This window comes from Delphinus delphis, chromosome 10 (assembly GCF_949987515.2).
Source record: "Delphinus delphis chromosome 10, mDelDel1.2, whole genome shotgun sequence".
NCBI lineage: Eukaryota > Metazoa > Chordata > Mammalia > Artiodactyla > Delphinidae > Delphinus > Delphinus delphis.
Window position 1 is genome coordinate 32,291,321 of NC_082692.2, and position 13,030 is coordinate 32,304,350.

Sequence of the window (13,030 nt, forward strand, 5' to 3'; positions counted from 1 at the left end):
AAGCCCTATCGTCTATTTTTAATTGTTTTCATGGTTCACGGTGTTGTTGGAGAGACAATTTACAGGCCCAACAAGGCCCATAAATAAACATAAACAACACATGAAAATGAAAATTTTAAGTATAAGGTAACAAATGATAATGTGCTAAGTTGCACCGATTCTTTATAATGCAATAGAGACTTAGAAAATATAGAGAAAAGTGTGGTTTTAGGTGGTATAGAGAGAGAGCTGAGGACAGCTTTCTAAAAAGCTATATTTGTCAGAGTTCTCAGTCTCAAGCAATGGAAATAGATTCTGATTTTAAGTTAAGCTAAAATAGCACACAGAATCACTGGGAAAGCTGGAGAACCAGGCTCAGAGCCTAAACAGCTACCACCATGGCCCAAACCACTCTATAAATAGTGTCTAGTGAGGACACTGTTGTCCACTAGATGTCACACCTCACACTGTTGACACCATCAGGCAGCGACCTGAGCTCGGCACTGCTGCCACAGCTGCCATGGAAACTGGAAGTTGCTGGTGCCAGGAACACTCTTCCATTGACTCTGCTTCTTTTCGCCAATAACTCCAGAGTCAAAGTCTAAAATAGCTGCATCAGATTGACCCAGCCTAGGTCAGTGCCAGCACCCAGCTTCAAAAGCGGGTCGGGAAAACAAATATCTGGCATTTTCAGCTTCTATAGTGAGAAGTGGGGTCTGCTTCATAAAATATTCATAAGGTGGGACATTCTTAGATGCTGAACAGCCTCCATCCCCCCGCCGCAAGAGAAGTGTCCACCTACAATTGGCCAAAGCTAGAGGGCAGGAAAAGAAAGGGAATGGTCAGTCAAGAGATCAAGTAGTGGTCCAAGGTAGTGGGAATGAGCCTTGAAGAGCCTGGAAGGAGCATTCGAGGAAGGAAAGGTTAGAGGTCAAGAGCCTTGGAGAGTTCCAGGGAGAGTAGGAGTGGTCTTCGTAATTGGATTGAGAGGGGTGTCTTGTGACCAAGGGCAATTTCAGGCAAGTGTGGAGGTAGAAGCCAATTACAGGGAATTATGGAGAAAATGAGTACAAAGACAGGAAGGAATCTGGTATTGAAAATATTGAAAGTGTTTGCCTCTTTTAATCATCACAAAACCACAATGTGATGTGTGTTGATTACTTTATGAAGATGATCATCTTTTAGCGGTTTAATTTATTTATTAGACATTTATATTCTTCTTTTGTGAACTGTCCGTTCATATATTTTGGTTATTTTTTTATTAAGGTCTTTGTTTTTCTCCCAACAAATTGTAGGTGCTTTTCATAGACTACAGGACTGTACTGAGGGTATGAATTTTGAGGAAAGGAACTTTTTCTTCTGTTCAGCAGTAAGAGTCAAAACAGGCAATTTTCCTTACAATCCTCTGTGAAAAAGGCAGATTTATTTCATTTTTAAAAATAACAGGGGGCTTCCCTGGTGGCGCAGTGGTTAAGAATCTGCCTGCCAATGCAGGTGACACAGGTTTGAGTCCTGGTCCGGGAAGATACCACATGCTGCGAGCAACTAAGCCCATGCGCCACAACTACTGAGCCTGCACTCTAGAGCCTGCGAGCCAAAACTACTGAGCCCGTGTGCCACAACTACTGAAGCCCGCACGGCTAGAGCCTGTGCTCTGCAACGAGAGAAGCCACCGCAATGAGAAATCCACACACCACAATGAATAGTCCCCACTTGCCGCAACTAGAGGAAGCCCAGGCGCAGCAATGAAGACCCAAAGCAGCCAAAAATAAATTAAAAATAATAATAATAACAGGGACTTCCCTGGTGGCCCAGTGGTTAAGAATCCATTTTCCAATGCAGAGGACGCAGGTTCGATCCCTCCCCGGTTGGGGAACTAAGGCCCCACATACCGCGGGGCAACTAAGCCCCTTGCGCCACAACTACTGAGGCTGCGTGCTACAACTACTGAAGCCCACGTGCTGCAACTACCAAAACCTGCATGCCTAGAGCCGGTGCTCTGCAACAAGAGAAGCCCCCGCTCACTACAACTAGAGAAGGCCCAGGCACAGCAACGAAGACCCAATGCAGCCCAAAAAAATAAAATAAATAAATAAATTTATTTTAAATATATATATATAACTCACATACCATAAAATTCACCTGTTTTAAAGTTCGCAATCCAATGGTTTTAGTATATCCACCGGGTTGTGCAAACATCACCGCTATCTAATTCCAGACAATTTTCAGTCCCCTAAAAAGAAACCATAAACCTAACAGTGGTCACTCACAATTTCTCCTTCTCCCCAGCCTCTGGTGATCAGTAATCCTCTTTATGTTTCTGTTGATTAACTTACTCTGGACATTTAATATAAATGGAAACATACAATATGTGTCCTTTTGTGTCTGGGTTCTTTCACTTAAAATAATGTTTTCAAGGTTTATCCCTGTTATGGCATGTATCGAAACTTCATTCCTGGGACTTCCCTGGTGGCGCAGTGGTTAAGAATCCGCCTGCCAATGCAGGGGACATGGGTTCGAGCCCTGGTCCAGGAAGATCTCACATGCTGCAGAGCAACTAAGCTCGCAAGGCACAACTATTGAGCCCACACGCCACAACTACTGAAGCCCGTGCACCTAGAGCCTGTTCTCCGCAGCAAGAGAAGCCACCGCAATGGGAAGTCCACCCACCGCAACGAAGAGTAGCCCCCCACTTGCCGCAACTGGAGAAAGCCCGCGCACAGAAAAGAAGACCCAAAGCAGTCAAAAATAAATAAATAAATTTATATATAAAAAAAAACTTCACTCCTTTTTATTGCCAAATAACATTCCACTGTATGGGTATACTACATTTTGTTTATCCATTCATGAGTTAATGGAGATAACGATAATTACTGATTACTATTCATTGACTAGAATAGGAAACCACAAGTCTATAGTGACATAAATGAATTGAATGTACAGTGAGGAATGAGATATTTACAATTTCATATACCTCCCACAAAATATTTATTAATTACTAAAGAAAAAAGTAACTTCACAGCCTGGCAGACACTACCTTCATCAAGTGACGAAAGTGGACATTATCAGTACTGGGAGGGAACGTTTGAAACCTTGCACCACCTGAGAGGATGCAATGAGAGTAAGGTATCATCCCTTCTATACTATTCCTATCAAAGCTGCATAATCTGAATCCAATCATGAGGAAACCCCAGCAAACCCAAGCTGAGGGACATGAAATAACTGGTCTGTAATCTTTAAAAATGTCAAGGTTATGAATGTCAAGCAAAGAGTGAAGAACTGTTCTTGATGAATAAGACTAAAGAGATATGACAATGAAATGCAATGTATGATTATTTATGATTACGATCTGGATCTTTTGGGGACGACTAGAGACTCTTGAAAGGAGTCTGAGAATTACATGGTAGTTATGTATCAATGTTGATTTGTATTGTATTGGAGTTATGTAGGAGAATGTCCTTATTTTGGAAAATACCTGCTAAAGTACTCAGGAGCAGTGGGTAACAAGTAGCAATTTACTCTCAAACAACTCAAAAACAGGAAAAGCTCTACAATTTGTACAATTTGCACTTTTTTTTCAAAATAAAAATATGTAAGAAATACAAAATAAAAAAACGAGAAGAAAAGAAGCACGTGCCTACAGCAACTTTAGATCAAGAGGAAATAAAAAATTGAAATGGGGATTAATTAGGAAACCAGGTTAGCCTCAGATAATACCTATCTGTTAATAGGCTAGATAGCTGGTCTATTATTGGGATAGATACCAACTGTACTAAGAAAGAGCTAGATTAGCTCAGGTGTACAGCCTTAAATTAAGGTTTATTTAAATCACCAAATAAAACTTTCAATTGGAATTTCTATAGGAAAATTATCTTTGTTATTGCAAGGGTGAAATCCTGTAGGCCTAGTTTCCCCCATTTATACAATTTTTTTAATGTTGCTGTTCTTAATAAATCAAGGTTTCTGAGGTATTACAGGAAAGATGGTTAGGTCTATAGATTATTTTGTGTGTGTGTGTGTGTGTATAAATCAAGTTAATTACTTTAGGGAAGAGCTAAAATTATAATGAGTGATTAATTTGTCTTGTTTTGAAATGAAATTATGTCAGAGTATAACTACTTAGAATTAAGGTTCCTGGTTCTTTTTAATTTAATAATTATTTTGTTTGTAAAACTTTTTAAAATTAAGTGATAAACCATCTAGAAAGGAATGAAGAAAAGCATTGTATGTAAAATCCTACAGGATACAGCGGAAGAAAATGCATAGCCTTAAATATTTCACTATGAAATAATTTTTTTTTAAGAATTCATTGCCCATTTTATGAAACTAAGAAAAGAATGACAAAATAAACCCCAAGTGGGGCTTCCCTGGTGGCGCAGTGGTTGAGAGTCCGCCTGCCGATGCAGGGGACGCGGGTTCGTGCCCTGGTCCGGGAAGGTCCCACATGCCCCGGAGCGGCTGGGCCCGTGAGCCATGGCCGCTGAGCCTGCGCGTCCGGAGCCTGTGCTCCGCAACGGGAGAGGCCACAACAGTGAGAGGCCCGCGTACCGCAAAAAAAATAAAAATAAAAAAAATAAACCCCAAGTGGAGAGAAATAATATAGACAACAACAGAAAATAATGAATTAGAAAACAAAAACAATAGTAGAAAGGAAAAAAATAAGTTCAAGTGTTAATTATTTGAAAAGACCAATAAAATATATCAACATTTCATGAATCTGGTTAGGGAAAAAAGAGAGCAAAAATATCAAGGTTAGGGGCTTACCTGGTGGCGCAGTGGTTGGGAGTCCGCCTGCCGATGCAGGGGACACGGGTTCGTGCCCTGGTTCGGGAAGATCCTGCATGCCACGGAGCGGCTGGGCCTGTGAGCCATGGCCGCTGGGCCTGCGCGTCCGGATCCTGTGCTCTGCAACCGGAGAGGCCGCAGCGGTGAGAGGCCTGTGTACAGCAAAAAAAAAAAAAGAAAAATCAAGGTTAGGAATAAGAAAGGAGATACATTCACAGACACAAAAGAGGCTGAGAGAATTATGTGCAGCTCTACAGCAACAAATGTGAAAAACTAGAGGAAATGGATATTCTCAAAGAAAAAAAATTACCGAAACTGACCTATGAAGAAATAGAAAACTTGAAAAGACGAGTTATCACAAAAAAAGATCAGGAAGATGAATACAGATTTACCCTTAAAGAAAGCACCAGAACCACATGGTTTCACAGCTGTATTTTATTTCTTTTAGCAAACAGATGATTCCAATGGTGTTTAATTATGCTAGACTATAGGAAAAAAATAAGAATTTTCATGCTTTTTTAAAGTAGATCTTGTAACTACTTATTTGATTTCTTTAATGGTTATAGGTTTATTCAGGTTGTCTATGTCTCCTTGATATAGTTGGGTAAATTGTAGTTTTAAAGGGAACCAATCATTTGTGCAAATTATCAAATTAATTGGCACAAGGTTGTTCATATTGTCTCATAACTTTTTAAACTATGCTGATCCACGACTGCCAATATGGTGGTTTAAGCACAAGCTTGTCTGGACAAGGAGTGAGTGGGAGCAGCCTGTACCCGGCTTTCCAAGTAACAAGCCCTAGGTATTAGGGCTGTGGCCACCCACAGGGGAAACATTTTCCTAGTTCACACAAAGGTACTGTAAGGGCTAGTGGTAGCCTAGCTATAACTTATCTGTAGCCCTCTTTTCTAAGATTATTTATTTGCTCTCTCTCTTTTTTCTCTTGATCAATGAATTCTGCCAGAGTTTTGCTTATTTTATTAGTTTATTTCAAAGAATAAAATAAATATTTATTTTTATTTTATTTGTCTTTTTACCATCTTTGCATATCTCTGTCGTGGCCTCTCCCGTTGTGGAGCACAGCCTCCGGACGCGCAGGCCCAGCGGCCATGGCTCACGGGCCTAGCTGTTCTGTGGCTTGTGGGATCTTCCCGGACCGGGGCACGAACCCTTGTCCCCTGCATCGGCAGGCGGACTCTCAACCACTGCGCCACCAGGGAAGCCCTCTGCTTTCATTTTTTATTACTGCCACTCTTCCTCTTTCTTCAAGATTACTGTGCTTGTTTTCTTCTTAAGTTTTTGAACTGGAAATTTAGATGAATAATTTTTAACTTTTCTTTTGTAATATAAGTATTTAGGACTACACATTTCTCTTTATGAATCACTTTATCTGCATCCAATGAAGGTTTTTTTTTGGGGGGGTTGTTCCTACACTTATTTTTTTATTGAAGTATAGTTGATGTACAATATTATATAAGTACAATATAGTGATTCACAATCTGATGAGGTTTTTATTTAATTCTGAAAATGTTCACAAAGTTGCAAGAATTGTAGTGATGCCCAAATACCCAGCACCTAATTTCTACAGTTAAGATTTTACTATACTATATTTGCCTTATCACAGAACTTTCCATTTATCCATCCCTTCTTCTATCAATTTCAAGGATCTTACTTTTGATTCATTTCGAAGGAAGTTACAGACATTAGTACATTTGCTCTTAAACACTTCAGCACACATATCACTACCTGGAGTTCAATATTTTTTTAAACTTTAATTAATTTATTTTTGGCTGCATTTGGTCTTTGTTGCTGCGCACAGGTTTTCTCTAGTTGTGGCGAGCGGGGGTTGCTATTTGTTGTGGTGCGTGGGCTTCTCATTGTGGTGGCTTCTCTTGCTGTGGAGCACAGGCTCTAGGCACGTGGGCTTCAGTAGTTGTGGCTCAAGAGCTCTAGAGTGCAGGCTCAGTAGTTGTGGCTCATGGGATTAGTCGCTTGGTGGCACGTGGGATCTTCCCAGACCAGGGCTCGAACCCGTGTCACCTGCATTGGCAGGTGGATTCTTAACCACTGTGCCACCAGGGAAGCCCCTGGAGTTCAATATTTTTATTTATTGATCGATTGATTGAAATGTTAAGGTCACTTTATTAAGTTTAATGATGAAAGCTGTCAGAAAATTGTTCTCCTGAAAATTATTTTTTCTTATGACTAAAGAAAAGAAAATCAACACACACTCTCAGCATAGACACAGATGCTGTGGCAGTCAAGCCTCTCTAAGATGAGGATAGTTCACTAGTTGGTCAAGTCGCTCTGTGGTCAGCAGGATGGTAGTCTGGATCATCCACCTCATCCTGTAGCTCCAAATGATTCATTTCCTGGACCAACGACTCATCTACCTCCACGCTGTATCCAGCATCCTCCAAGACTGGATATTACATGTGTCAAGATTATGATCTGTTTCAAACAGCTGTTTCCCACTTAATTTAGCTTTTCCTGCTTGTTCTTTTTAATTCATTTCTTTTTAACTTCCAAGAGTTCTGCATCAAACTTGGCCTTCCAACTTAAGAAATTCTTAATGGTAACAGGAGTGTCTTCAAATAATTCCTTTTCTGCTTTGCTTCTTTTGTTTCTTTTCTCCTTCTCTTCCAGTTTTTAGTTGATCTACCATTTCACTTAAATTTTCTTGCACAGCTGTAACTAAAGTAAAGATCGTCACCATACCAAGGTTTTCTCTGTTTGTAATACTAATAATTTTTAAATGTCTGAGACATCATTATCTTCTAGGTTTTCCTGGGAGAGAATTTCCTAGAAGGGAGCTTCATCTGGGTGCTTTTCCCTGTATGTAAACTTGAGGATAGTCTGGAAAGTTTCATCATTTTCTCCAGCCTCAGATGTCACAGTAATGGTGAAGCTGGTTGGGTTTTCTGATAATACTTAGCTAAAACACTACTGAAGGAGAAAGTGGTATCAGGAGAGTTCATTTCTATTTTGGAAGACCAGTTGTTAGGAGGGTTGGATCAATGTATAATCAAGCTCTGAAGGAGTCAGGATAGATGGACTCCAGAGCCTCCAGTTGCTCTGTTCCTCTTGATAATCTGTCACTGTGGCCCTCACTGCTGCCCATGGATTGTGCAGACACCCAGGTTGCCAGGCAGGGACAGGTGCAAAGTCCCTAGCTGGGAGGCCTGGGGCCCAAAGCCAGGCCAGGCCTGCTGAGCAATGTATGGTTATTTTTTAAGGTAAAATTTATATACAATGAAATAAACAAATCTTAAATGTACCATTTGATGAATTTTGACAAATGTCATCCCATGAGTTTCAATATATAGTATACTCTCTGTCATTCAGTTCTTGTGCTTTCTAATTTTCACTATGATTTCTTCTTTGATCTACCAGTTTTTATTTTGTTAATGACTGATTTCTTTATACGGCCAATACAATAGTAGGCTTATACTGATGAAAAAACAGATGCAATCACTACATGGGTCTTTGCATCTGAGTTTAGTTATTTGAAGGATAGAGGAGGATGTCAGCACAAGCAGGAAGCATAGCATATAGATCAATTCTAACAATTTCCTGGACAGAAGGAAGAGTGGGTTTCCAGACCCCCAAATCCTAATAGATAGGGTTGCCAGATTTAGTAAATAAAAATACAGTATTTTATCTGATAATCCTACAAACAAGAAACAACAATTCTAGATAATAACTCTTAAATGAGTGAACATCATATCATTCTTTCTGGATGGCTAACTGCCCCTCACCTGGCCCAGCGTAATGTGTGCAAGGCTGGAGTCATTGCACACTGGAGCTAGTCTGGATATGCGCCAGCAATTCCGTCATCTATGCCAGTTGCCCTCGTTAATATCAGACTTAAAAAATATACAACAGGATTAAGCAGTTGAGTCAAGTATAGTATGTACACAGGCATGAACACAGATTAATATTAAAAATATAGTGGACATAATCAACCTTCACCTACATCTTCAGCTCCCTTTCTCACTTTTCTTCTTTTCTCTGCCCTCCAGTCACACTGGCCTTCTGTGTGGTCCTTGAAATCACTATGGTTTCTCCTGCCACAGGGCCTTTGCATATGGCAGAGCTTCCCAAACCTTATGTCAGGAATGGGTTACAGGTGTGTCAAGAAATGATTCCTCTCAGCCCTGGAGCAAGGATGGGTGGAGACTGAGTAGGTGGTTGGAGTGGACAGAGCCAAAGACAATGAAAAAGGTAAATGTAGGGAAACACTGGATGGGGGTTCCCTGTGCCTAGAAGGCTTTACTCTCCACTTCTACCTCCTACTTACCTTCAGATCTCAGTCAAACATCACTTCTCGGGGAAGCCCCCCTAACCCCTCTGACCATGTCAGATCTCCTTACTATATGTTCTCAGGCCATCCTGTGCCCTTTCTTCATTGTACTTATCACAGTTGTAATTTTGTATTTATTTATGTCTTCTCAGCTTGACCTTAAGTTTTATGAGAGCAGGGACTGTGTTTTCATATAGTTGTTGCATCTAGCGATAGTCTATTCTTTTTCATTGTTATAAGGTATTCCACTGTATGAATCTACTATAATGTATTCATCCTACAGCTGAAATTTTTACTTTTATAAATAATGCCATGAGAACATTTTTGTATATCTTTTTTATCGTGCTAAAACATACATAATATTTACCCTTTTAACCATTTTTAAGTGCACAATTCAGTGGCATTAAGTACATTCACGATGTTGTACAACTATCACCACTATCCATTTCCAGAACTTTTTCTGTACGTATCTTTTTGATGCACATATGGGCATATTTCTGATAAGCATACTTTTAGGAAATGCTGGATCATAGTGCATATATTCAACTTTAAAAAATATTGCCAAACAGTTTTCCAGAGTGGTAGTAATAATTTACATGAGCCCTGTATGACAGTTCCCATGGCTCTATGCCCTTGCTTACACCTGGTACTAGCGATCATTTAAATTTTAATTATTCTAGTAAATGTGCAGCGTATATTTTTCCATTTCTCTGATAACTAAGACAGTTTAGCATCTTATCACATACTTAATGATCATTTAGACAATAAAAAGGGCTAAAGAAACAGAAAGAAGACAACCTATAACTTATGAAATTTGAAGCTCAAGTAGTAGTATTTGTGTGCTAGCAAGCAATTTACGTTTCTAAACATATGTCTCTCATTGATCAAATTCCACCCCACAGGGCAATATCTCTCTCACACTTCCACATTGCACATATGAATTTATGTCTTAAAAGACAAACAAAACCCTTTACTGGCACTTTAGTGGGGTTTAGGGACTTAATAGTGACAAATGTATGGATCGAATCCACCATGTTTAACATAATATCATATTTTCTAATTGGTTATTACTGGTGTATAGGGTATCACACTATTGCCATTCCACTCACCGAGCAGGGAGTGCCTAGGCTCAATTCTCATCTACAGACTGTCAACATTTTTGTCCCACCCTCTTGGCACACAGCTTTCCATAAGGCTATAACCCCAAGCAGAAGGTTGACAATAGTTTTGTTCGAATGTATGTAGGGGCAGGGGTGTCCTTGGCTTCAAGCTGAAAACCTGGCCCTTGTCCCCACCTCCTAGGAGGCACTTATATCTCCATCTACAGGAGCCAAATCTCTGACTGCTACCCTTGCTTCCAGACTTCTTTCAAAGCCCGGGGGGTCTGTGGCTTCAGCAAATTCACAGGGGTGTTCATGTTTTAAAGCTTAGATATCTTTACCCTTTTCAAGTTTTATCTGTCATTGCTGTATGTCTGCTACATGGGGTGTGTGTGTGTGTGTGTGTGTGTGTGTGTGTGTGTGTGTCTGTGAGTGAAAGCCTTAAGCCATTTTACCATTTTCATCAGTCTAGTAAGAGTTTCTTGAATTGATGACAGACAAGAGTTGTGACAGGATGTTTAATTAGATTCTCCCTGTTTTCTGTGAGGTTTCTGCAAAGGCCTAAAAAGCAGAAAGCAAATAGATGCCAGGTAACCTCTTCCCCCATCCACCTCAAAGGGAGCTGGGAAGAGATTGTGAACCAGTCTGCCAGCATTACTAATTATCCACACTGAGTCAATACAAGAGAATGAGAATTGTGTTGGGGAGTTAACTGTGAGCTCTATATTTCCTCTCTCGCCATTCTAGGGAGGGACAAGTGAGATAGAGGCCTCCACTAGCACCTCTCAGAATGTTTGGCTTATATCTCCTGGGGTTTGGAAGTCCATAGGGACTAATGTTCTAACTCCCACCTGAGGTAGTCCAGATGCAAGGTGCTGGCTGACCGGCTTCCCTGGGATGGTGAGTAAGGTGGGTGGCATGGAGAGCGAGCTGCACTGCCCTTGCCAGCAAGGCAAAGACGCATGAGTTGTCCTGTGGGCCAAGTGTACCTAGAAGGAAACCAACTTGGAGTCATTTAAAAAGGGTCCTTCCCATGAGGGATACCCAGAGAGGAAAGGGACCTCAGGAGAATATGTTTTACATGGGATGAACCTCCAGAAGGCCAAGAAGTTGGGGGGAGAGGAGTCATAGGCAGTCAACCAGAGGAGCGGCATTGCCTAGGCCCCAGCAAGAGGGTCATAAAAAAGCCCACAGAGGTGACACACACAAGAGAGAAAGAGCCAACATTTGTGAGTCCTCCACGTCCATAGGGAACCAACTTCCAAAGATAATAGTATCCTGCACCAATTGGAAAAAACTGTACCCCTTTCCTTTAATCCCTTCTTCTCCTCACTAAACCCTGGGGGAGAGGGGTTCATAAATAGCAGCTGGCCAGCAGGAGAGGAGGAGTAAACTCTGAGCAGTAAAGGCAGGGATGTGGAGAAGCTCGGCACACCTTCCTTTATCACAGCAAGCATAACACCTGAAGCAGGCAAGAGATGGGCGAAGGGAGATCCTTTAGCTTGAATGAAGTTTAGAGTTGAGTTATGTTTAGGGCAGGTGTGAAGGGGAAGCAAGACAGTTTTCCAATTATATACCATGGAGTCCAGCTCCCTTGATAAAAATAGTTATTGAATATTAGAGAAGGATTGAGGAGGAAAAGTTGATACAGAGTATAACTAACCCTGATTTAGAATGTATGTACTCCAAGTATCTACACATACCTATTCACATTTTCTTCATATTTACTTAGATCCCACCAAAAGCATGGGTAACCAAAACTCATATACAGGTTAATAAAGACAGGGTATACACCTCTGGCAGAGTTTTAATTGGTACTCTGCTCTACACAGTCACTCAGGACCCAGGCTGATAGGCTGCACCATCTGGAACACGTAGCTTCCTCTGTTGCCACAGCAAGAGAAGAGCATCTTATAACTCGTCTTTCCTGATTGCCTGGAAGTGATACAAGGTGCTTCCATTCACAGCTTGTAGTGATTAGAAATAGTCATAAGACTCCCCTTTCTGAAATGGGGAAGGAAGCGTTGTCCTTGTGCCCAGCATGAGAGGAGCCCCAGATATCGGTGAGCCCTGGTAATGTCTCCTAGATCTCCTAATCCCACCAACCCAGAGATGACTAAAATCAACTTCCATGACATTTTACATGGCAGCTTCATTTACAGAGGCTGTCACCTTTCTCTGACAGACCTTTTATGCTGCTGAGCTGGTGTATCCGAATCTCTGATTGCAGGTCTCTGCTGCACAGGACACATTATGAAATACGTTTTTAGACTGTTTGGAAACTTTGTACATAACTCATATTTTCTGGTTAAGAGCTATCACTTTCTCAGATTGTTTACTTTCTTCTACTTTTACCATCAATCCTGGTAGTTTTCTTTTCCCAAAGAAATCACATTAAACATTTTTTTCTTTACTGTCAAATTACACAGTCAAAAGAAAACAATGGAATTGGATTGAGATGTGGACAATGGGCATTTAGCAGTGTTCATTCATTAGCTGATAACTCATTTCCTCACGATGACTTCCCAGTATACAGATAATCCCAATTCATGTTTCAAATAAAATTGGCTATCCATCTGTAAAAAATAATCTCAGATCTTAATTTAATGGATTATGTGAGGATTCACACAAAGAACTCCTTGTAAACTGAATATGGGTTAACAAAATATATGGAAGAATATATTAAGAAACTTGACACGATGGCCTTCTTAAGCGACAAAATCCAAAAGTCAGGAATTCGTAATTCAAATGCCTGGAGGGAGCAAGCAAGTAATGTTGAGTGAAGAAAGCTGAGTGTGAGACCAATCAAATTGTAAAAAATTTATTTTTACTGAGCTATGACATAAGCAAAAGCCATTATACA

The 13,030-nt window shown here is 40.6% G+C and overlaps 1 pseudogene; it reads right to left on the minus strand.

Moving 5' to 3' along the window:
* Positions 1-7,061: 7,061 nt before the first annotated feature.
* On the minus strand, positions 7,062-7,480 carry LOC132431884 (RWD domain-containing protein 1 pseudogene; annotated as a pseudogene).
* Between the last annotated feature and the right edge of the window lie 5,550 nt (positions 7,481-13,030).